Genomic DNA, 26,651 nt, shown 5'->3' on the forward strand with positions numbered 1-26,651 from the left:
CTTCATAGTAGCTGCATCAATTTACATTCCCACCAACAGTATAGGAGAGATCCCTTTTCTCCACACCTTCTCCGGCACTTATCATTTGTGGACTTCTTAATGATGGCCATTCTGACTGATGTGAGTGGTACCTCATTGTAGTCTTGATTTGTATTTCTCTAATAATTAGAAATATTGAGCATCTTTTCATGTGCCTGTTGGCCATTTGTCTGTATTCTTTGGAAAAATGTCTATTTAGGTCTTCTACCCAGTTTTTGATTGGGTTTCTTATTATTTTGGATATTAAGCTGAAACAGCTGAATCTTGATATGAAAGCTTTGTGATATTTTAATTTTCACTCCTCATCCTCCATCCTCCACTCTCTGGTTCATTCAGCAGCAGCCTTTAAGATAACACTTTGCATTCTAGGCATATGTTCCAAGTACTAGAGAGGGCAGAACAGACCTTATTCTCAAAGAATTGTGGTGATTTCTTTTAACTTGTCTGGTGGTTCCCTGAAGGACCAAATAAAAGGGCTTGTCTTCATTTCATCTAACTTGGGCCTCTCCCAATGCTAAGGCAGTTACCTGGAAGTATTTGTCAAAAACATTTAAAGGCAAATGTATTGTCTGTTGCTGCCTGAGGAAACAACAACAACAACAACAACAACAACAACAACAACAACAACAACAACAACAACACAGTTGGAACAAGCAATGGAAAAATAGAAAAGTTTGGGAAGATATCCTGGGAAATGAGTTTGGGGAATAAGGCCTTTGAGAAGTTTCCACATCTTCCTGAGACTCTAGAAGGCTGGCGCATGCCCAGGGCTGGTGTATGTTCAGAAAGACCACCCGAGAAGACCCTGAACTCTCACCTCTAGCTGGCCTTCAGTCTCTGCTCAAGTGGGGAGTGAAGGCTAAGGCAGAGTTGTTACCATCTGAGTGTTGAATGTGTATCATAACATGCACATGGAGGTCCTTAACAAACTGGGAGGTTTTCTGTAGTTGTTGTTCCAGGGATTAAAGGAAATTCTCTGTCAAATTATTAGCTGATCACTAATAATTGAACAGAGACTTCAATGGCCCCACAGGACAAAAAAAGAGTTTACCAAATTAATTCAGAAAACTCAATAAACAAATAAACAAACAACAACTACAACAAACAGGCTCACTAAACCTTGGGGAGGGAAGAATATGATTTCTGGAGATGCCACATTATAATATTCAAAAGGTACTTTGTACAAAGAAGTAAAGGATACTGAGAAAACAAAATCTCATCAAATAGAGGATATCAATAAAGAAATAGAAATTATTTTAAAATGAACCAAATAAAATTCTGGAGTTGAAAAGTATATAACTGACATTAAAAATTCACTTGAGGGGTTCAACAGCAGATTTAAGAATGCAGAAGAAAGAATCAGTGAGCTTGTAGATAGGTCAATTGAGATTTCCCAATCTGAGGAGCACAAAGAAAAATGAATGAAGAAAAATGAGTTTCAGAGACCTGTGAGACACTATTAAGCATATCAACATATATGTAATGGGAATCCCATGAGACAAGACATGGCAGAAAAAATATTTGAAGAAATAATGGCTGAAAACCTCCTAGATTTGATGAAAGATGTGAATCTTCATATTCAGAAAGCTCAGTGAACTTCAAATAGGACAAAAATTGAAGAAATACACACCATGACACATTAGAATCAAATTGTCAAAAATCAAAGTCAAGGAGAATCATCAAAGCAGCAAGAGAGAAATGACTTGTCAAGTACAAGGGATCATAAGTAAGATTAACAGTTGATTTCTTAACTGAAACCATGGAGGCCAAAGGGTGTGAGATGCCATATTCAAATGCTAAAAGAACAAAACTGTCAACCAAGATTTATATATCCAGCAAAATGATCTTGCAACAATGAAAGAGATATACTTATTGCAGCATTATTCACAATAGCCAGGATGTGGAAGCAACCTAAATGTCCATCATTGGATAAAAGGATAAAGAAAATATTGTACATACATACAATAGAATATTGCTCAGTCTTTTAAAAGAAGAAAAATTTGCCATAAACTACAGCAAGGATAAACCTTGAAGACAGTATGCTAAGAAAAATGAGCCAATCATACACACAAAAAATACTCTTCAGTCAATTTATATGAGATATCTAAAGTAATCAAACTCATAGAAACAGAAATAATAGTGGTTGTCAGGGGCTGGAGTGAGAGGAAATTAGAGTTGTTGTTCAGTGGGTACGGAGTTTCAGTGATGCAAGATGAAAACATTCTAGAGAACTGTTGTACAACTATATGCATATAGTTGTCAATACTGTAACATACCCTTAAAAGTTGTTAAAATGGTAAATTTATGTTGTGTTTTATACCACACACACACAAAATCTAACAAAAAAGGGAAGAAACCAAGACTTCCCATAAAGATAAAAACTGAGAAAATTGTTTCTAGTAAACCTTCCTCTACAGGAGATGATAAAAGGAGTCCTTTAATCTGAAATAAAAGGACACCAGACAGTAAACCCCAATTCAGATGAAGAAATAAAGAACACTTATAAAGGTAACCACACAGCTAAATAGAACTATCTTGTTATAAATTAAGATGTCAACTGTAATTCCATGGGCAACCATTAAGAAAATAATTAGAGAATATATAGTAAAGGAATTAAAAAGAAAAAAATTACATACTAGAAAACTATTATTTAAGTAAAAACTATTTAGCACAAAAGAAGGCAGTAATGGAGTTAACTAAGGAATAAAACATATAAGACATATGGAAAACAAATACACAAATCACAAAAGTAAATCCTTCTCTATCAGTTATTACATTAAATATAAATGTATTAAACTCTCAAATTTAAAGCAGAAATTGGCAGAATGGATAGAAACTTTATCCAACTATATGCTGTCTATAAGAAACTCATTTTAGATCCAAGGCACAAATAGACTGAGAATGAAGGAATGGAAAAAGAGATTTCAGTACCAACAGATAGCAAACAGTAAGCAAAAGAGAACTTGAGCAGCTATTCTAATATCAGACAAAATACACTTCAAGACAAAAATTGTTACACAAGATAAAGAAGGACATTACATAATAATAAAATAGTAAATTCATCCAGAAGATAAAACAATTGCAAGCATACATAAAACTAACACCAGAGTTCTAAAATGTATTAAACAAAAACTGACAGAGTTGAAGGGAGAAATAGACAATTCAACAAAAATAATTGGAAACTTCCACACCTCATTTTCAATAATCAATAGAACAACTAGACAAAAAAAATAAACAAGGAAATATAAGACTTGAATGGCACTATAAATCAACCAGACCTAACCGACATATATAGAATACTTCAGCCCCAAAACAGCTGAACTAACATTATTCACAAGTGCATAGAGAACATTCTTCAGCACAGAACATGCTAGGCCATGAAATAAATCTCAATAAAGTTTAAAATATTGAAATGATATAACATCTGGCAACAATGGTATAAAATTAGAAATGAATAAAGAAGAAAATCTGAAAGATTCACAAATATGTTGAAATTAAACCACACAGTCTTAAACAACCAGTGGGTCAGAGAAGAAATCAAAAGGGAAACTAGAAAATACTTTGATATGAATGAAAACAAAAACACAACATACCAAAACTTATGGGATGGAGCAGCAGCAGTGCTCAGAGGGAAATTTATAGTTGTAAACATCTACATTAAAAAAAGAAGCCAAAATTGTGTATAAACAATATTTTACAGTAATATAAATGGAGTTAAAAAAAAAAAAAAGAAGAAAGATCTCAAATCCACAACCCAACATTGTACCTTAAGGAATTAGAGAAAGAAGAGCAAACTAAACCCAAAGCAACTAGAAGAAAGGGAACAATAAAGATTAAAGCAGAGATAAACAAAATAGAAAACAGAAAAACAATAGAAAGACTCAGTGAAACCAAAAGTTGATCCTTTGAAAAAATCAACAACATTGACAAATTTTTGGCTAGAATGACCAAGCAAAAAAAAGAGAGATTTGAGATTCTTGATCTCAGATTAATGAGATGAAGAATGAAAATAGGGACATTATTTTCAATCTTAAATAAATAGGTTTATAAGAGAAGGCTATGAAAATTGTACACAACAAATTAGATAACCTGGATGAAATAGACAAATACCTAGAAACACACAAACTACTAAAACTGACTAAAGAGTATATAGAAAATTTGAATAGACCTGTAGCAAGTAAAAAGATTGATTCACTTATCTAAAAACTTCCAACTAATAAGAGCTCAGGACTTTCATTCACTGTTGAATTTTATCAAAAATTTGAAGAATTAACATCAATTCTTCTCAGATGCCTTCAAAAATAGAATAGAAGATAACACTGTCTAACTCCTTGTGTGAGGCCAGTATTCCTTTGATAGCAAAGCAAGACAAAGAAATCACAATAAAAGCAAATACAGACCACTGTCCTTAATGAATATAGGTGTAAAATTTCTCAGCAGAAGACTAGCAAGTGAAATCCAGGAGCGTATTAAAAGGATTATATACCATGACTAAGTAAGATTTATTAGAGGAATGTAAGGGTAGTTCAATATGAAAATCAGTCTGTGTAATGCACCATATTATGAAAATGAAGGGGGTAAGTCACATGATCACCTCAGTAGATACAAAAAAAGCATTTGACAAATTCCAACACACTTTCAAGGGGGAAAAAACAACTCTACAAACCAGGAAGAGAAGGAATCTTCCCCAACCTGATAAAGGGCATTAATGAAAAACTCACAGCTAACATCATACTTAAAGGCTTCTCCCTAAAATCAGGAACAGGGCAAGGATATTTGCTTTCATCACTTCTAATCAATATTGTATTGTAAGTTCTAGTCAGGGCAGTTAGACAAGAAAAAGAAATAAAAGTCATCCAAATTGGAAAAGAAGTAAAGTAAAGCTATTTCTATTCACAAATAACATAATTTTAAATATAGAAAGCCCTAAAGAATCTATTTAAAGAATAATAGAGCTAATAAATGAATACAGTAAAGTTGTAGGATACAAGAACATATACAAAAATGTTATGTTTCTGTACTCTAGCAATGAAGAATCTGAAAATGAAATTAAGAAAACAATTCTATTTACAATATCATCAAAAATAATAAAATACTTAGAAATAAATTTAACTAAGGTGCAAGACTTATAAACTGAAAACTGTAAAACACTGCTGAAAGAAATTAAAGAAAACTTGAATAAAGAGAAAGACATTCTGTGTTCTTTGATTGGAAGACAATATTGTTAAGATGGTAATATTTCCCAAATTTACAGATTCAATGCAATTTCTATCAAAATTTCAATACCTACTTTTCAGAAATGGACAAGCTGATCCTAAAACTCATATAGAATAGTATGGGACCCAGAATAGCCAAAACAATCTTGAAAAAGAACAAAGTTGGAGGACTCACAATTCTAAACTTCAAAACTTACTACAAAGCCATAGTGATTGAAACAGCATGGTATTGGTATAAGGACAGACATGACACATAGGTCGATGACATAGAACTGAAGGTCTGGAATAAAAACCTCACATTTATGGTCAACTGATATTCAACAGAGGTGCCAACACTATTCAGTGGGACTAGAACAGTCTTTTCAAGAGATAGTGCTGGGACAACTGGATATCCATCTGCATTGGAATGAAGTTGGACCCTTCACACCATACACAAAAATCAACTCTAGATGGATCGAATTCTAAATGTAAGAAGTAATATAAAACTCTCAGAGGAAAACATAGGTGCAAATTCCATTTCTTGGATATGGCAGTGAAATCTTAGCTATGACATGAAAAACAAAAGCAAAACATATATAAGAAATAGAAAAGAAAAAATAGATCTTAGACTTTATTAAAATAAAAATCTCTTGTGCATTGTAGGACACTATCAAGAAAGTTGAAAGACAACCCACAGAATGGGAGAAAACATTTACCACTCAAATATCTAATAAGGATCTACTATTCAGAATATATATACATGACTGAGACATTGTGCTATACACCAGAAATTGACACATTGTAACTGACAGTACTTCAATTAAAAAAGAATAGATATAGATATAGATATAGATATAGACATAGATATAGATACTCTTACAACTCATCAACAAAAAGACAAACAGTCCAGTTAAAAAAAAATAAGAAGAGGATTTGAATGGACATTTCTCCAAAAAAGATATAAAAATGGCTGATACACATGAAAATGTGTCTGACAGCATTAATCATTAGAAAAATGCAATTTGAAACCAAAATGAGCTATCACTGCACATCCACTAGGATGGGTATAATTTAAAAATAGGAAAATAAGATGTACTGGCAAGAAAGTGGAGCAACTATAACCCTCATAAGTTGCTGGTGGGAATGTAAAATGGTGTGGCTATTTTGGAAAGTAGTTTAACAGTTCTTCAAAATGTTAAAACACAGGGTTACCATAAGACTCATCAATTCTATTACTAAGTATATATTACAAAAGAATTGAAAAAAGATGGTCAGACAAAAACTTGTACAGGAATGTTCATAGCAGCATTACTGATAATAGCCAAAAAATGAAAACAGCCCAAAATGCCCATGACTGATTAATGAATAAATAAAATGTGGTATATCCATATAATGGGGTATTGTTTGACAATAAAAAGAAATGAAGTACTGATACATACTACAACACGGATGACTCTCAAAAATTCTAAGTGAAAACAGCCAGACACAAAAGACCACATATTACATGATTCCATTTGTATGAAATATTCAGCATAAGGGACATAGAGACCATAGAGATATAAAGCTGATCAGTAATTGCCAGGGGCTTGGTGGGGGAGAGGGATGTGGCGTGAATGTCTAATACTTACAGGGTTTCTTTTTCAGGTGATGATGTTCTGGAATTAGATAACGGTATGGTTGCACAACATTGTGAATGTACTAAATCACCAAATTGCATACTTTAAAATGGTTAAGATGGAGTGGAGTGGGTATAGCTCAGTGGTAGAGTGCATGCTTAGCATACAGAAGGTCCTGGGTTCAATCCCCAGTACCTCTTCTAAAACTAAAAAAAGTTAATTACCTCTCCCCGCCTCAAAATAAAATAATATAATGGTTGAAATGGTAAATTTTCTGTTACATGAATTTCATCTCAGTTGAAAAGAACAAAAGTCATAAGACTTCATCAACATATAAAATTTCTTTTCACCTAAAAGACATTAGTGGTAAGAAAATGACCACCTGTATAAAGCATAAATGATATAAACAGACAACTTACAAAAGAAATATAAATGGCTGTAAGAGATGACAAGACACAGAACCTTACTAGAAAACAGAAAAAAAAAAATTATAACAATGAGGTAGCATTTGACTTGGTAGATTTGCAAAATTGAAAGAGTTTGAAAATATCAAAGGTGGCTATGCATTGAAAAAAGAGATCATCTCATACACTGCTAATAGTAGTTTAAATTGCAATAGTTTTGGAGGGCAGTTTGGCAATAAAGTATTAAAATATTAAACATACCCAGCCTGTGACCCAGCAATTCTGCTTCTCCATATCTATCACAAAGTAATAGCAGTACAGGTGCATAAGGAAGCATGAACAAGGATATTCACTGCAGCACTGTTGGTAAATGCAAAAATAAGAAACAAGCCAACAAGTGTGGAGAAATAAATTGTGGTAAAGAGAGACCACAAAATATTATGTAATCGTTAAAACAAATAATATGGAAAGATTCCTGAGATATAATGTTGAACGGGAAAAAGCAAATAACATTATTTATGTAAAATATAAACCAAATGACAGAATACCTTTGTTTCCTTTGGGTATGTATGTGTGTGTGTATATAAATGCAGAGACAAAATTTTAGAAGATCAAAAACCAAAGTGACATCAGTGGTTACCTATGATGAAAGGGATAGATGGATCCAGATTGCTGAAGGTAACTGAAGGGGATTTTAGCCTTATCTAAAATATTTCTTACACAGAGAGATGATAATAAGAAGACCAAAAAAAGTAGATTCAAAAAATCCAAGGTTTAAATAGTGAATATATTTTAACTCCAAATAAATAAATTTTGGACTGCTCAATGTGGAAGTTGAAAGAAAGAGTTGATTAATATTTTTCTCTCCCTAAGGGTAAAGGGGAATAGTAGTGGACAGGGAAAATATATTAGACTAATTTCTAATTTTACTCTGTCAAAATGAAGGCCAGGTGAGTATCAGGTAATGGTTTTTAAATGCATTGAATCAATTATTTAGTCATATAAAAAACTCATTAGAAAAGCTTTTTAAAACATCTAAAACCTTAGAATTTATCAGTAAGGAAGTCTATCTCCAAATTATCTCTCAAGAAACACTTGAATTGGGTCCTCAAGATCTCTAGATAAAATAGACATGAACACTAAGGAAAGCTTGTTGTTGCTGCATATAATTATTCAGCACAATAACTATGTGGAAAAAGAAAACAAATTAAAAAGCAAAAAGAGAAATGGCCCAAAAGGGAAGGGGTGGTATTTTAGAATACCAATTGTGACAGAATGTAAAAAGCCCAGAATCTGGAGACAGTAATCTAGGCTAATACCAACTCTGCCACTTTCTCATGTGACCTTAAGCAAACCACTTAACTGATTTGCAAAGTAAGAATAAGAATATCTACCTTGCTTACCTCACTGGGTTGCTGAGAAAGGCACTGTAAAAGGAAAAATACTAACAAGATCAAAAGAGTTAGAAAGTTGATCTTTCAGATCAACTCAATAATGTAAAATCCTCTGGGGGTGAAGAGCTGCCAAAAGACTTGGGACAGAGTGTCCAGAGAGGCTCATTTTAAAGCAAGCCCAGCTTTATTCTTTATCCTCTGCATAGTAATACACACCAGCCTCTGATTATGCCCATGTTTCCCCCTCATCATTTCAGGAAAATTGCTCTTGAATCAACACTAAATTATTTCTATCATTTCTATCTCACAGGTTCATTGACTTGATTAAAATATGCATCAGTCTCTCCCACTAACTGAAACCATGTGTTTTTGAAAATTATGCAATCAAGTGAGGCAGTATCAGAGAATAATTAAGATAAGAGGCTCTTGGGTCAGATTGCTTTGGCTTAAAGCTGTGCTCCACACCTTAACAAATATGTAGGCTTGGTAAATGGATAGGCATGCCTCAATCAAGTGGGTTAAGAAAAGTATCCAACATGTAAAATTGTTATGCAGTGAAATGACAAAACAAATGAAAATTTCTTAGAACAGTGTCTAACACACATTCAGCACTCAATGTTAGCTCTTTGTTAACAGTCCCTTTGTCTTCCTGGGTCTGTCTTTTGTGGAACCTAAATGAGTCCTTTCTGAATCTTGATTGAGGAAATTCCTCATCTCAAAGGGATGGAAATATCATCAGGGCTTTCATTTTGCTGAAAGAAAAATGAGAAAACTCAGACTCCCCACCCTCACTACAAGGAGGTCCGATTTTTCCACTTCTGTAAGTTCATATATTTTCTATTCTTAGACATCACCACCCACCCCTACGCTGAAAGTAATTTGAAACCTAAATAAAATACTTATTTCACCAGCATAGCTACAATCCCAGAGCTGATCACTGCTGATCATATCTCAGCTGTAATTCCGTATTTCCATGGAACTGATGACAAAGGACCATGATGATAGCCAGCATTTATTAAACACAATTATGTACAGAGTCTGCTAGTACTAGGCACAGTTCTGTGTTTTACATATAATTCATGTTACCATAGAAACAATCCTATGAGGACACTGAGGTTAAATAATGTGTCCGAGATCACCCTGCTACTAAATGGTGGAGCCTAGACTGCTATACCCCTATTCCCTGCAAAATCTTAGTTCCCTTTGCGATGATGTGGAGTATTTTACAAATCAAATAAAAATCAGAAATCACAGAAAGTATCAAGTCCTCTAACTAGAGCACTCCATTGCTAATGGGAGTGTAAACTGGCATAACTAATTTGGAAAACTACTTGACATTGTATACTGAAGTTGAATATGATGCATTCCCTATGGCCCAGCAAATCCATTCAGTTTCTAGGTATGATCCTTAAAGCAGTAGTTCTCAAATTTTTTTTTGGTTTGAAGACCATTTATAATCTTAAAAATTATTAAGAATCCCAAAGAGCTTTTGTTTAAGACAGTTATAGCTATCAATATTTCCCATATTATAAATTATAACTGAGATATTTTTGGAATCTTTTCTTTTAATTCACTTAAAAATAACAATAATAATGAGCATATTACATGTTAGCAGAAATAACATTTTTGTGGACAACAGCTATATTTTCCAATACAAAGCACAGTTGACCCTGGAAAGACATGGATTTGAGCTGCAGAGGTCTACTTATATGTAGATTTTTGTTTTCAATAAATATGCATTGCAGTACTACATGATATATGGTTAGTTGAATCACAGATGTAGAACCACAGAAAAGAGGGCCGACTTGTAAACTTATATGTGGATATTCCACCTCAAGGAGGGTCATCACCCCTAGCCCCCAGATTGTTCAAGGGTCAACTGTAGTGAGATGAGTGATCTACGACACTGTGTTCATTCCAGGTGCGCAATGTAGTGATTCCATATTTCTGTGTTACTAAATGATCACCACCATTAGTTACCATCTGGTTAACATGCAAAATTATTACAACATTATTGACTGTATTCCCCATGCTGTATATTTCATACCCTTAACTCATTTATTTTGTAACTGGAAGCTTGTACCTCTTAATCTCCCTCACCAATTTCACTCATCCCCCCCACCACTCCCCTCTCCCCTGGCAACCAACTCTTTGTTTTCTGTATCTGTGACTCTCTCTGTATTGCTACTTTTGCTCATTTGCTTTGTGTTTTAGATACCACATATAAGTGAAATCATACGGTATTTGTGTTTCTGTGTATGACTTACTTCACTTAGCATAATACTCTGTAGGTCCATCCATGTTGTTGCAAATGGCAAGAATTCATTCTTTTTTATGGCTGAGTAATATTCCATTGTATATATATCACATCTTTGTCCATTCATCTATTAATGGGCACTTAGGTCACTTCCATATCTTGGCTATTGTAAATAATGCTGCAATGAACATACATCCTTTCTAATTAGATTTTTTGTTTTCTTTGGATGAATACCCAGGAGTGGAATTACTGGGTCATATGGTAGTTCTAATTTTAATTTTTTTTTTTGCAGAATTTCCATGCTGTTTTCCATAGTGGCTGCACGAATTTACATTCCCACCAATAGTGCGCAAGGGTCCCCTTTTCTCCACATCCTCACCAACGCTTGTTATTTGTTTATTTGATAATATCTGTTGTGACATGTGTGAGGTGTTATCTCATTGAGGTTTTGATTTGCAGTTCCCTGATTACTAGTGCTGATTAGTGATTTTTTCATGTGCCTGTTGGCCATCTGTATATTTTCTTTGGAAAAACGTCTATTCAGATAGTCTACCTGGAAAAATATCTATTCAGATAGTCTACCCATTTTTTAATTGGTCTGTTTGATGTTGAGCTGCATGAGTTTTGTGTATTTTGGATATTACCCCCTTATTGGATATATCATTTGCAAAAATCTCCTATTCAATAGGTAACCTTCTTGTTTTGTTGATAATTTCCTTTGCTGTGCAAAAGCTTTTTAGTTTGATGTAGTCCCATTTGTTTATTTTTGCTTTTGTTTCTCTTGCCTGAGGTGACATATACAAAAAGAAAATGTTACTATAAAACCAATGTCAAAAAGCTGCTGTCTGTGTTTTCTTCTAGAAGTTTTAGGTCTTACATTTAAGTCTCTAATCCATTTTTAATTTATTTTTGTGCATGATGTGAGAAAGTAGTCCAGTTTGATTCTTTTGCATGTAGCTGTCCTTTTCCCCAAACATCATTAATTGATTCTTAATCCAATTAGAGCCCTTCTTTCTTGAGAAAAAGGGAACATTGTAAGCAACAGTACTTCCAAGACTGTCAGTGCTCATCATGGGTGATAAAATGACCCAATAGCCACTTTCACAAATCCCAACCAACTCAGAGAGGCTCAGGTTTTCACAATGATGGAACTTTAAGTTTCAAAAAGCCCTGTCCAAGTCTGGGAGACCACTAATAGAGGATGACTTTCTAGACACATTTGGGTCCTTTGGTTTATGCTCACCCCAGCAGTTTTCAATAATTCATGATAATTATCTTTCAAGGTGGGGTTAATAAGGGATATAGAATGGAGTTTAGTAATCAAACCATTAAGTGACTTCCCGATTTCCTTCCTGGACCTAGCCTTCATAGGAGCAGCTGATGCTTGTGTTCCTGAGCTGTCTACCACCATGTTACCCCGAGCCAATTTATGTTTTCCAAGATGTGTGTCAGATGTTGTGCCTCCAGATGATTCACACAATAGTCAACAAGATATTCATCCTCTATGAAGGGAGAACACTAGGATAATCAAGTTTCATAAATTACACTCTTTGGGGCTAAGAAATAGGCTTAGTTTATCTCCATTTACTTCAAGTAATGGAGGATGTGTAATTCTTTTCTGTAAAATTTTTTTGCTCTGAGACCCTTTCCTTGTTCTGCCTTGAATTGCAGGGAGCTCTGTGTCTGAGGTTCCCTTGCCAACTGGCTTGCAGGTAGCTTCAGCTAATGGAAGAAATCAGGAGAAAATTGAAATTCAGAAGGTAAGGGGGTAGCCTGGGAATTTCTTCATATCTTACCATGCCTAAAACAGTGTCTCTAGTTCCCATTCCTGATGGACAGCTCCCCTCTGCATGGTCCCTGCTCCCTGTGGACAGCATTCTAGGCTCTTGTAACACCACTTCCTTCCTTGTCATTTGGCCATAGATATCGTAGTAGATCTTGCCATTGCTCATCTAGGGGTTGACTCGTACCCTCTTTGGCTTCCTAGTGCTTCCATTACCTGTGTAATTAATTCTTGTATTAAATTGCAGCTGGACCAAGACTGACAAAGTATGTTTATACTAAACCTTCATGTGTTTAGGAAACCAGGAATAGTCAGACAATGGGGGCTTTGGAAGAGCAGGATTTGTAGTACAGGCATGCTTCACAGGAACAGAAATTGGATCCAAGGCAGGTCTCAAGACCTCTGCAGCAGGAGTCTATTAATTCTCACTTTAGTACTCTGCCATCAGTATGAGTCAGTTATTCTTTCCAAATGCTTATCTCTTTACCAATGACTTCCTCCTCTTCTACTCCTGCTGTGTCCTTTGTGTGCCTCATAACTTTGGCTTCCTCATAAGTTTTGGATCTCTCTGTCTTAACTTTATAATGGCCTATCATGATTTTGACAGCTTCTCTCTACATCAGAAACTTTCTGTTTTAGCTCCCACTGATGATACGTCTTATCTCTCAGTATTTCTTGGTTCAATTCTATGAGAAAAGTAGTCTGATTATCCAAGCTCATATTTTTATATTAGACTATGTCATAGGTTGTGGTCAGTTTGTGGATTGGGTAATATTTCCAATTCAGGTATAATCAGCTACTACCTATGTGTTCGTGCTACTTTCTCTGAACTTCCGTTTCTTCACCTGTAAATTGGAGATAATAAATGTGCCTATTTAATATATCCATTTTACATGTGAAGAAATGGAAGTTCAGAGATCAATTATGTGTAAAATATCTACCACAGTGCTTGGCAAATGGTAAGCCTTCAATATTAGTTATTATTACTACTACTAGTAGTAGTATAGAACAACTCCTTCAACAAGACTATGAGTAAGATGGTTCCTCTGAGAAGGAGGGAGAGGGACATACTCTATTACTGATACTTTAATTATATGGGGATATTTGGAAACTGTTTAGAATTGGTGATATTATAGACAGCTGCACTCCGTTCTTTAACTTCATCTTCCTGTTAACTGGTTTACATATATATATATATAATTTTGCTCTCTTTATAATCCTTTCTTTCTATGCTGTAGCTATAGAAAGCTTTCAAAATCACAATCTGATTGTGCTCCATTGCTCTTAAAATGGTTGAAAAATTTGTCCCCAGGGCCCTGCGTGGTTTGACTCCCTCTTTCTTCCTTTCTCATGGTGGCTTTTCCCATTTGCTCTTTTTGCTGCTGTCCAGTTCCTTTCCTGCATTAGGATTTAGAAAATATTCTGAACTTGCTGAAGTGTTTACTGATAAAATAATGTGATGTCTGGTGTTTGCCTGAAGATGTCTCAGGCCCCCAAAAGTATTGGTGAGAAGGAGCAAAGAGAAAAAGATTTGCAAAATGTGAAAGGTTGTTGAAGCTGGGTGATGGGCAGAGGAGGTTCATTATACTATTCTCTATTTCTTTGTGTGTATTGAATATTTTTACAATAATTTTAATTAAAATATATTTAGTTGAATGATAAGGAAAATACTTTGTATCAAAATTGTGAGATGTATGTAAGGCCATGATCAAAGGGAAGTATGTAGCCTTAGATACATCTTTAGGAAAAAAGAAATGCCGTACAGAATTGAGCTAAGCATCCACCACAAGAAATGGAAATGGTAACAGCAAATGAACTTCAAATAAGAAGGAGCAGAAATTAATGAAACAAAACAAATAATATGGAGAATCTGCAAGACAAGATTGCTTTTTGGGAATATAACAACTTTCCTAAATCTGGTGATTATGATTAATTTTTTTAAAAGAGAGAGAAGAGACAAATTGCTTGTGTCAGGAAATAAAACTTAATAGCAGACAATACAAGAGTCACAAGAGGATATTATAAACATCTTTATGCCAATGACTTTGCAAACTTAGATTAAAATGGCATTCTTAGAAAAATATAATTTACTTAGGCAAACCAGAAATCTGAAGAGTCCTATATCTATTAGAAAAAATTTAAGTCCATAATTTAAAACTTTCCCAAATGGCTTCGCTGGTGAATGCATCCAAATATTTAAGGGAGAAATTATACCAATCTTCCACAAATATTTACAGAGAATAGAAAAGTGGAGAAAACATATCAATTTATTTTATAAATAAAGGATTACTTGAAAGTAATGCTCAATTTTTGTATAAATAAAAAAAACCTGTTGAAAACACAAGAAGAAAGGGTACTGTGAGTAATTCTCACTCATGAACATAGAGGCAAAACCCTTAAACAAAATATTAGCTAATCAAATCATGCACTATTTATATAAATCAATAAGAAATAAGTAGAAAATAAAATCTTAAAAAACTTTTTTTCCTTTTTCAGTTTTATTCGGTAGAATTATTATAGTTCAACTCCACATACATATTATATTGCATGTAAATACATATATACAGTATAGTGCACATTTTTTTAGTTTACATGTATGTACTGATCATTGTTTCTAAGAACAGATTAAAGCTTTAACTTTTTAAATTTACATAGTTATCAAAGGAATAAAGCTAACTACAAAATACGAATCAACAGAATGTGGTAATCCAATCATAAAGGACAGTCAAATGTGCTTACTCATATTCAAGAAATCAATAATCTTAGTTATAAATAATAAGTAGTTCATTTGTGTCATTATTATTATTATTATTTTTTAGATTCCTCATATAAATGATGTCATATGGCATTTTTCTTTCTGGCCCACTTCACTTAGAATGACAGCCTTCAGGTCCATCCATATTACTGCAAATGGCATTATTTTATTCTTTTTTATGGCTGAGTAGTGTTCTATTGTATATATGTACCACATCTTCTTTATCCAGTCATCTGTTGATGGACATTTGGGTTGTTTCCGTGTCTTGGCTATTGTAAATAGTGCTACTGTGAACGTTGGGGTGGAAAAGATGCTCAACATCACTAATCATTATGAAAATGTAAATCAAAACCACAATGAGATATCACTGTCTTATTAAGGGATAGCCCTTTTTCTTAATACAGATCTTATTGACCCTGGTTAGTCTGTAGCTCTGGTCTGAGGGACAGATATCACCTCATACCTGTCAGGGTGGCTACTATCAAAAAGAGAACAAATAAATGTTGGCAAGGATATGGAAAAAAGGGAACTCTTGTGCATTGTTGGTGGGTATGTAATTAATGCAGCCATTGTGGAAAACAGTATGGAAATTCCTTTAAAAAGTAAAAATAGAAATACCATATGAACCAGTAATTTTGCTCCTGGGTATTTACCCAAAGAAAATGAAAACACTAATTAGGAAAGATATATGCACCACCACGTTCATTGCAGGATTATTTACAATAGCCAAGATATGGAAGTGACCAAAGTTGCTTAAGATAGATGAATGGATAAAGAAGAGGTGGTATATATGTTCAATGGAATATTACTCACCCATAAAAAAGAATGAGATCTTGCCATTTTACAACATGTATTATTTTACGGTATTATGCTAAGTGAAATAAGTCAGATAGATAAAGAAAACTACTCTATGATTTCATTTATACATGGAATCTTTAAAATAAAACAAATGAACAAACAGTAAAATAGAAACAGTCATAGATATAGAGAATAAACAGATGGTTGCCATAGGGGAGGAGGAAGGGGAGAAGAGGGAAATAGGTGAGGGAGGTTAAGGTACAAGCTTCCAGTTGGAAAATAAACAAATCATGAGTATGAATACAGTATAGAGATTATAGTAAATAATTATAATATCTTTATGATGAGAAATGATAATTAGACCTATCCTGGTGATCATTTTGAAATGTATAGAGATAGGAAATCACTGTGTTGTGTAACAGGAACTGACATAGTATTGTAGGACAATTATACTTCAAAACAAAGAAACTCATAGAAAAGGAGATCAGATTTGTGTTTTCCAGAGGTGAGGTTTGAGGTGGGAAGAATTGGATAAAGACAGGCAAAAGGTACACACTTCCAGTTGTAAGATAAATAAGTAGAAGGTATGTAATGTACAATATGATAAACATAGTTAACACTGCTGTATGTTATATATGAAAGTTGTTAAGAGGGTAAATCCTAAGAGTTCTCATCACAGGGAAAAAATGTTTTTATATTTCTTTAATTTTGTATCTATATGAGATGATGGATGTTCACTGAACTTATTGTGATGATCACTTCATGGTGTATCTAAGTCAAATCATTATGCTGTAAACCTTAAATTTACACAATGCTGTATGTCAATTATATCTCAATAAAACTGGAAGAAAAAAGATAAAGAAAATACTTTGGCCACTGTGTAAGAAGCTAAGAGCGAAAGTAGAAAAACCACTCAGGAAGCTTTTGCAACAATCAGATGGGGTTGGGATTAGCTAGGGCTAAGATAGTAGTGGTGGAGGAGGTGAGAAATGACTAGGTGTGGTTATATTTTGGTATTAGAGGTAAACTGGATATAGGACATGAGAGAAGGAGAAGAAGAGAATCGACAATGACTTCTAGTTTGGGTCTGAACATCTGAATGAGTGTGTCATCTGAGAGAAGGAAGACTGGAGAAGAAGCAAACCTGGGGTGTGGAGGACATCAAAATTTCTGTTCTGGATAAGCTACATTTAAGATTCCTGATAGACATCCAAGTACAGAAATTGAGAAATCAGGCAAGAGCAACTGGTGTCACCAGAGTCATGGGGTATTCAGAAGTGAGAGGAAAAGCAAAGCCCTGAGTGAGGGGAGAGATCAATGAACAAGTAAGGATTTTCCTTAGATAAAAGCATGCCAGTTCCAACCCTTATAATACAAGGATCAACAAAGTGGGTACAGATGCCAGAGGGTTGGTAGATTTGTGGTGAGCAGGTAGGTGCCTGCTTGTCTCTAAAAGAAACAAGATTATCAATTGAGGGTAAGGAAAGGGAAGGGAGTGTTGGAGATTTGGAGTGGAGAGTAAAATAGTAGTTTCTAGAGAGTGTAGGACATCTTAGCATAAATATTTATGATATAACTGAATGCTGGCAAGTCCGTGTCTAACAGGTACAATGCTTGAAGCTATATAAGTTAGAGTAAGCAATCTAGAGGTTAAAGAAGTGAAAATTAATAAGAACAACCATCACTTCTTTGATTCATCCTTTTTCCTGGGAATTAGCCCAAAGTAGCCATTGAAAAGAAAATAGTTATGTGTGGCAAATGTTGATTTTAAGTTTTATTGGTGTCATTAATAAAAGTTTTACTCAGTGGGTAGGGTATATAGCTTAGTGGTAGAGTGCATGTTTAGTATACACAAGGTCCTGGGTTCAATCCCCAGTACCTCCTCTAAAAATAATCAGTAAACCTAACTACCTCCCTCCCCACAAAATAAAAGTTTTACTCTACATGTTACACAACCTAAACAACCATTTGTAAAGTAGCCACTGGGGAATAAGTCAGTGGGTCCCATTTCCGAAGCATAAGGGAGAAAGAAAAATTGGCTCTCTCACCTACATGCTTCTATGCAAGTGATTCAGGCCATTCCTGATCTGGCTCCTGTAGCCTCATCTCCTCCTGGTGCCATCTTATACTTAATGCTCTAAAAGCACTGGGTGGCTTGTAGTTGGCAGTACAAAAGGCATTAAGTTCATTCCTAGGATTGCTCAAAGGATTGTGCTGTTATGTATTCGGTACAGGTGCTGAATCAGAGGACAAATTCAAGAGAGAAAGAGTATGGATTGTCATCCTTATAGCACCTGCATTCTATGCAATTTTTCCCCAGTTCTTTTTTTTTAAAATTAATTAATTATTTATTTTAAGTGAAGCATAGTCAGTTACAGTGTGTCAATTTCTGATGTACAGCATAATGTCCCAGTCATGCATATACATACATACATTCGTTTTCATATTCTTTTTCAGTAAAGGTTATTACAAGATATTGAATATAGTTCCCTGTGCTATACAGAAAAAAATTGGTTTTTACCTATTTTTTTATATAATGGTTAACATTTGCAAATCTTAAACTCTCAAATTTATCCTTTCCCCGGTAGCCACTATATTTAAGGTGATGCAATACCTGAGTAGATATGCCCTATAGGCAAAAGAGTTCATAAGCCTGGATAAGAAGATATTGGGATAAGAATGGTTGTGAAACTAGTAAGCAAGAAGTACGGTAGCCTAGGGAATGTCGCTGGGGTGTGGTGGGAAGAGAGAAGAGAGTACTGGAGAAAACAGAGACCAGGTGTTCAGAAGTAGGAGACCCAAAGTAATATAATATCTGGACAAAGTTCACAAGACATAGTTCATGAAGCTGAGAGCAAGGTTCTTGTGTTTAATGCAATGTAGATATTACGTGAAACAGAAGAATACTGATCATTGGATGTGGCAATACAGGAGTCCTTGGCAAGAACAGTGTGAATGGTGAGGTTAGGAAGCCACGTTTCAACAATTTAAAAAACACTTTATCTGAGTCGGATAGAAGTGACTAGTATAGATCACTTAAGAAGTTTCATAATGAAGGAATAGCTGAACCCCTAGAAGGTACTCAGTATAACCTTTATGCTTTGAAAGTGTTAGATTAGATTTGATTTGATTCACAGGTAATTCTCTTTTGGAAAAGAAATTCCATACTAATGTGAGAGTTTGTCAAGTGAACTTGAAGATAAGTGCCAAAGTAGTATAGAAATATAATGAAGTTTATTTTAGAGAAATTTTTGTTGAACAATATTATTCAGCGTGGTATTATTAAGCAAGAAGAAAAGAAGAAGAAGGAGAAAGAGCAGGAGGAGGAGAAGAGGAATCTGTCTGCCATCTTGCTAACATTTATCCTCTTTGACAAAAATATCACATGGCACATTTGAAAAGGATAAAAACAATCTTATGTTGTGTTTTTCTGTGTCAAATTAAATCTTATGCCAAGGGAGGGGGATAAGTTCAATATCAGTCATTCTTCATAGCTCCCTTCTCTTTCTTCGAACTTTACCAGGATTCCAGAGCTTGTTGAATTCCAGTGTAAACGAGGAGAGAGACCTCTGGCCTTTTGTCTGTTGTGATCAGTACCAAAGATACGCTCAAGGCTCAGTCTCATTTAGTCTGTGAGTTTTGTATCTCATTAGATACCACATTAGACAGAAGGTAGATGGCTGGGTTATGCCCACTCAGCCATGGGGAACTGTGCCATAATCACCAAGCCATGGCACTGAGGGTTCTCCCTGGCTTAATGCAGCCACCTGTGTTTTTCCAGTGGTTCTAATTTCTAGAAGAAAGCCACTACTTCCCCACTTAATACTGGCGTCTCCCACTTTTTCCTAATCTACCTCTCCAGGGACCAGGCTTTTCACACCTCCAACACTTGATATTTTTGTCGTAGAGGATAAATGTTGGCAAGATGGCAGACAGATTCTTCCTCTTCTTCCCCTTCCCCTTCCTCCTCTTCCTCTTCTCCTTCCCCTCCCTCTCCTTTTTCTTTTTCCTTAATAATAGAGTGATGAATAATAGTGTTCAACAAAAATATTCTCTCAAGACACCCAGGCTTCCTTTTCTCACTACTTTCTTTAATAATGGACTTAACAGTTCATTAATAAGGTCTAGATATTTTAAACAATGAGAACCCAATGCCAACATCATAAAAGAATATTTTCTGGGGATAAGATGCTCCCAGTCTTTAGAAAAATAATAGTCTCTCAGGGATATGCAGCATACTGCTTCTAAGCAACAGAAAATAAATAATGCTGTTGAATGTTTACATCCAATCTTACCCCATTTAATTCTCAATAACTCAGCCTGTTGTATATTTGTCTTGGTTTAAGGGGCATCGTTAGTGTTTCCTGGTTAATCTAGAAGCTAATTGGTCTTTCTTGGGAGGAGAAAAAAGGCACGAAGGGATAATGACCAAATGATGTGAGCATATCACGTATTACCAAGCTCTTAGAAGCTTGGTAGGGGAAGCTTGGTGAAATAATTAGGAAAAGCCTGGTGAAATAATCTAAGAAATTGTCTCATATATATGATGTTAGTGTTTTGGTGGCATAAAGTGGCTCCTGTTTAGTAGAATGCCTAGGGAAAGATATGTCTGGGCCATGCCCTCAGCTCACATAGTAAGTCAAGGACAGGGAGAAGTTGAGCACATCCAGCATATGTGATTGGTCAATATGGGGCAGATAGAGACACAGAGAGTGGAGAGGTGACATTCTTCCAACTTTACCCTCTGACACACAGCTGTGGAAGAAACCTGTTGTGAGAAGGAATGATCAAAGGCACAGCTTTCAGGAAGACGCTTTCTATTTTCTTGACCGTGTCCTGCTGAATGGTTTCATGGCCCACCGTTAATGTTATAATTAACTATTTGATTTCTTTATTTCATAAGTTATGTTTATTGTTAAAAAAGAAGAAAATTATAGACGAGAAAAATGAATTTATAAATACTTACAATAGCTCCTTGGACTTAACTACTGTTGGTAATAATAAAAGAAATTTTTACGTACTGAGATATGGAGAAGTCATTCTGGCTTATACATGAGTTAACCTGAATATTATGCTAACTAAAACAGCCTGTTTGTGGCCTATCAAACATACATTGCACATCTGCTTTCATTATTAAAGAAAAGGGCACCTTGACCATAAGTAAAGAATGTCTATGATAAAAATAAAGATTAAATGCCTCCCTTCATGGGACACCAATGCTGGTCCTCCTTTGATGATAAGACTCCCTTCCCAGGTGCCAAGGCCACATTGTACATGCTGTACGTGTACATGCTGCTCTATTTTTCTGAAACCTTGCAGAAATGTATCCCTGACTTGTTCAATGTTCTTTGTTCTGACAAGATATAAAAGTGTGCTGAAAACCCTGCTTCTCTGGGGCAGTTTCTCAGAGTAATCTGGGAGGCAGGCTCCTCGGCTGGTCCTTAGTTTGGCTCAGATAAAACTCTTTTCTATTCTTATTATTGATTGTTTATTGATCATTTTTGTCAACAATTATATATTCCATCTAAAGTTTTTTGTATACAGATATAGACATTTTTGTTGAGAAAAATAAAATGAGCTCAAACAGCACGTACTATTTTGTGACTTGCTATTCTGAACAACTGGTAAAAAACAGACAAACAAATAATGGTTTATTGTGGTTACAGCAGACTCTGCAGGTGTTTGAAATACATCAGAGACTTCTTTGGGCTAGGTTCCACAAAAGATCCCAAAGACTTGAGTGGATCTAAAGTTTTGTAAGGTTAGCGCTGAGACTGAAACAGGAGGAAAAGAGGCATATACTCTCTCTTCCCCATAATCTCCCTCTCCTCTTAGATGTTAAGAGCTGAGTCATGCAGCTCAGCTCACAGCATTACTCCAGAGTGACTATGCCTCCCTCAAAGTCCCAGACCATAAGGTCAAGAGAATGACTAAGGACCGAGGAGCCATGGAAAGGCCAATTCTGCTCTTGGGTTTCACTTATTAAACTGTTCCTACCTTATTGAATACTGCTTCCTTTAGGCTATTTTGTTTTTTGATTGGTGTAAACAGTCTGATTTTCTCATCTCTCTCTCCTAATATAATTCTTTGCGGAGTCCAGAACTAGTCTCTTAGAGATTTCTTTGCAGGAATAATGGGAAAGTGCCAAAACGACCACCCAGGAAAACCCATATCATGTTTAAAGATTTCCAAGACTGACTCTGGACATTATTTGTCAGGAAGGAGTAGAGCAGGGTAGTTTAAAGCATGGCTTCTGGAGACCAAGACTGAGCCTCCACCCTGGCTTGACTATTTGCGAACTGCATGGCACAACCAGGGCAAGTTACTTAACATCTCTTTTCCTCAGTTTCCTCATTTGAAAAATGAGTGATTGTATTATAACCTACCTCATTAGGTTGTTTGTCAGGTTTAAATGTGCTTTTACACATAAAGTGCTTAGAACAGGACCCAACAGATGGTGAATCCTCAGTAGTAAGTGTTAGCTATTAATATTAACTCAGGTGCTCTCAGTCTTCTATTTTCCCTCACTCAGGGAGGGTTCCTCCTTCAAACATCCAATCTCCTTATCCCCTCTTCCTGTGTCTAATTCAGACTACTCCCTGAAAAGCAAACATGCACGTTTATGCTCCAGTGTAAAAGCTGCATTTGTGATATCACCAACCTTAATCTGAAATGATGGAACTAGAGTTGTAGGTGGTGTAACATTTGGAACATGCCTCCTGCAAGATGACTCTCAAAGCTGGCTGACCCAGGCCAGTAGGGAGAAGTACCTTCCTATTTCGAAATGGTGATGCAAATCTAATTGTTCCACATTACTAAAAGCTTAAAATCCGTAACAAATATTCTGTGGGTCAGAGTCTACTACAGCCCATTCAAGTGAAGGCTGCTTTTCTTTCACAACCCTATATACTTCTGTGTATCAGGTCCACAGCTGAGGTCAGAGGGCTCTTTTCTCTCCGTTTCTTAATGTTGCTTTCCTACCCTTACTCTTCCATCTGCTTGTTAAAAACCTCTGTATTTTCAAGGTTCATGCCATTTGGCTATATCACCTTTTAGTCTTCTTGTGTCTGTCATCTCTTGGCATCCTAGGCAATACGATTCTCATTTATTGAATACTCAAGCTCTCAGCTCATAAACCTCCCTCTCCACCCTACTTCTGACATCCATATGAGTGACTTCAGTATCTAAAGTGTACTACTTATCCAACACCCTGGCTTTTGGTTTCTTGATTTTTTATTTTCAGTAACCTCCACCCCTCTCACCTTAGGCACACTTCCCAATATTACACCCTGCTCCTTGTCTTCATCTCAAATTATTTTGCCTGTAAAATCACTAAATTAGACAACCTACTCTCAGCCACTGTCTCCCATCATTTCTGTTTATTTGCTTTTCTACTCCCCATATACTTGTTTTTCAGACTAACTTCTGGTCTTTCTCGGTACCCATTTGCCTCCTCTTGTCCTCGTTTCCTCTCAGTCCAACTTGCAACCAGTCATTTCTGTCATTCTTTTGACAGTGATCTATATTCCTTTGTCCCTTTGTCCTTTTGGTTCATTTGAGGGAAATGCTGAGTCCCAGGTAAATGAATTATTGGATGAAAACTTCAGTTTTATCTACCTTCACCATGCCTTCCCATGGGCTTCTGAGCATAGCCAGAGAAAAATCACATAACCAGGCCTATTACTATAACTATAAATTCAGGGTCACCATGTTCAGCTGCCTTCAGGGCTTCCCAAGACTCTTACTGTATCTCTCAAGTCTTACTGTTCTTCTACTCTTTGTAATGGCTATATCAAACTTCCCTCTCAACTTCCAACCTCTTCTCTTCCCATCTCTGCCCCCTCATCAAGTCTCAGGAGATGAATCTGCTTCTTGTTTCATTGTGAAAGGAGAAGCCAATAAACTGGTACTCCTGCAACTCTGCCACAAAATCCTCACACCCACTGGCGTGTGGATCCAATTCCCTTTGTCCCTTTTGTGATCATGTAGCAAATATCCCTCCTTTTACTTCAGACTAATACTTGCATTTTTGCTTTTGATATCACTCCCCATCTCTTCTTAGTAAGCTTGCTCCATTATTCATCTTTCACCTGTATGATAAATAGCTCCCTTCCTCTAATATTAAAAAAAAGCTCCTAGAAACTGAGAAGAAAAAAGCCAACAACCCAAGGAAAAATTGATAAAGATGTAGACAATGAGGCTTTGAGAAACAAAGTTCACTATAAAAAAGTACAGATTGCCTTTAAACATATGAAAGCATGTCCTACTTCTTTCATAATAAGATAAATGCAAAATAGAAGTATAGTAAAATACCAGTGACTACTCTTCAGACTACAAAAAAATTCAAAGGTGTGATAGCATTTTCTGTAGCTGGAGGTAGAGGAAACAGGCACTTTCACATAGTGCCTTGGAGGACAAAATGGTACAAACCCAATGCAAGGCAATTTGAAAATATCCATCAAAATTTAAAATGCATTAATCTTTAATTCAGAAATCCCACTTCTGGAATATAAGCCTAAAAATATACCTACACATACAAACTTTCAACTGTACAAAGTTATTCAATGCAGCATTGTTTATAGTAGCAAAAAGTTGGAAACAACCTGTGTTCCTCCATAGGTACTAATCTGGAAAGATACACAAGAGCTATTGTTAAGTGAAAAAAAAATCAAAGTTGTGCTACTTTTGTGTAAGAAAGATGGAAAAGAATATTAATTTACATTAGTATTTGCTGATATCTGCACAAAGAAATAATGGAAAGTTTCAAAAAAACTAATGGTGGTTACATATAAAGGCCAGGATAGGGGATGTGGATTATGGGGAACTAGAGTAAGACTACTCAATGTATAATTTCAAAAAATTTAAACCAAGTGAATTTCTTACTTACGTAAGAATAATTAAATTGAATTTTTTAACATTTTGCGATCTGACCCACATAGCTGCTCCAGATGCTAACCTAGCTCACTCCTTCCTTTTGCATTCAGCATTTTCTCAGAATTGTTTTTCTTATAGTGTCTAGTTCCTTAACCTCCTACTCATGAACTCATTACAGTCTGGCTTCTGCCCCAATTAAGTAACTAAATTGTTCTTACCTGTTGTCATCAGTGACCTCCATATTGCCAAATCTGGTATGTATTGTTTAGTCTTTCTCTTACATAATCTCTCAGGAACATTTGACAAGTGACCTCCTTGTTCTTCCTTTGATTCATGTTCTTCCCTTGATTTGCATGTCTCCGCTCAATCCTAGTTTTCCTCTCACCTCTCTGGATGCCCTTATCTTTCTTTTCCTCTTCCCCCTTACCTTTTCTCTTTTGGTCAAGGGCAATGTCTAGAGGCAGATGCAATTGTTGAACTTCTAGCAGCCAAATTCCTGGCAGTTGTGGAAGGGAAATCTCCAGAGGGAGCACCACCGCACCCACTGCAGGTTATGTATTGTGAATATTTTCCCCTAGTATGTGATTTGCCTCTTCATTTTCTTTTCAGTGTCTCAATGAATGGCTAGTTTCAATTTTTACAAAGGCCAATTAATCTTTTTTTTTTCTTTTATGTTACATGCTTTCTTTCTGTAAAGATTTAAAATTTTTTATTTTGGTAAAAAAGACATAATGTATAATTTACCATCTTGACCATTTTAAAGTGTACAGTTCAATAATGCTAAGTAATTCACTTTGTTATAAAATAGATCTCCAGAAATTTTTCATCTTATAAATCTAAAACCCTATACCCATTAAACAACAACCCCCATCTTCTCCCCTCCTCCAAGCCCTGGTAACCACCATTCTACTTTCTGTCTCTATGATTTTGACTACTCTATATACATCATATAAGTGGAATCATACAGTAGTTGTCTTTTGATGACTGGCTTATCTCACTTAGCATTATGTCCCTAAGGTCCATTCATTTTATATCATGTGACAGGATTCCCTTTCTTTTTAAAGCTGAATAATATTCCATTATATGTCTATACCACATTTTATTTATCCATTCATCCATCAATGGACATTTGGATTGCTTCCACCTCTTGTCTACTGTGAATAGTGCTACTATGAACATGGGCATGCAAATGTCTCCTTGAGACCCTGCTTTCAGTCCTCATGGATGCATACCCAGAAGTGGGATTGCTGGGTCATCTGGTAGTTCTATTTTTAAATTTTAGGGGAACCTCCATGTTGTTTTCCATAGTGGCTGAACCATTTTACAATCCCACCAACAGTGTCCGTGAGTTCCAATTTCTCCACACCACACCCAACTCCCATTCTCTCTCTCTGTCTTTTTTTTTTTTTTTTTTTGCAGTAACTATCCTAATGGATGTGAGGGTATTTAGTGCTTTTAGTGTCTTCTTTAAGAAATATTTACCTATCCCAAGATTTCAAATATATCCTTCCACATTTAAAGTTTTGGCTTTTACGT

The 26,651-nt window shown here is 35.5% G+C and overlaps 1 protein-coding gene across 4 annotated transcripts in view; it reads left to right on the top strand.

The window, feature by feature from the left end:
• PTH (parathyroid hormone) overlaps window positions 1-26,651 on the top strand; it is a 95,902-nt gene that overhangs the window by 32,249 nt on the left and 37,002 nt on the right. For 2 of the 4 annotated variants that reach the window (XM_032488978.1, XM_032488979.1), the window contains exon 3: window positions 12,577-12,665. The exons of the other annotated variants lie outside the window; for them this stretch is intronic. The gene's annotated coding sequence lies outside the window, so the exon portion shown is untranslated. The remainder of the gene's footprint in view (window positions 1-12,576; window positions 12,666-26,651) is intronic. 4 annotated transcript variants of the gene reach the window in all.

This window comes from Camelus ferus, chromosome 10 (genome assembly GCF_009834535.1).
Source record: "Camelus ferus isolate YT-003-E chromosome 10, BCGSAC_Cfer_1.0, whole genome shotgun sequence".
Taxonomy (NCBI): Eukaryota; Metazoa; Chordata; class Mammalia; order Artiodactyla; family Camelidae; genus Camelus; species Camelus ferus.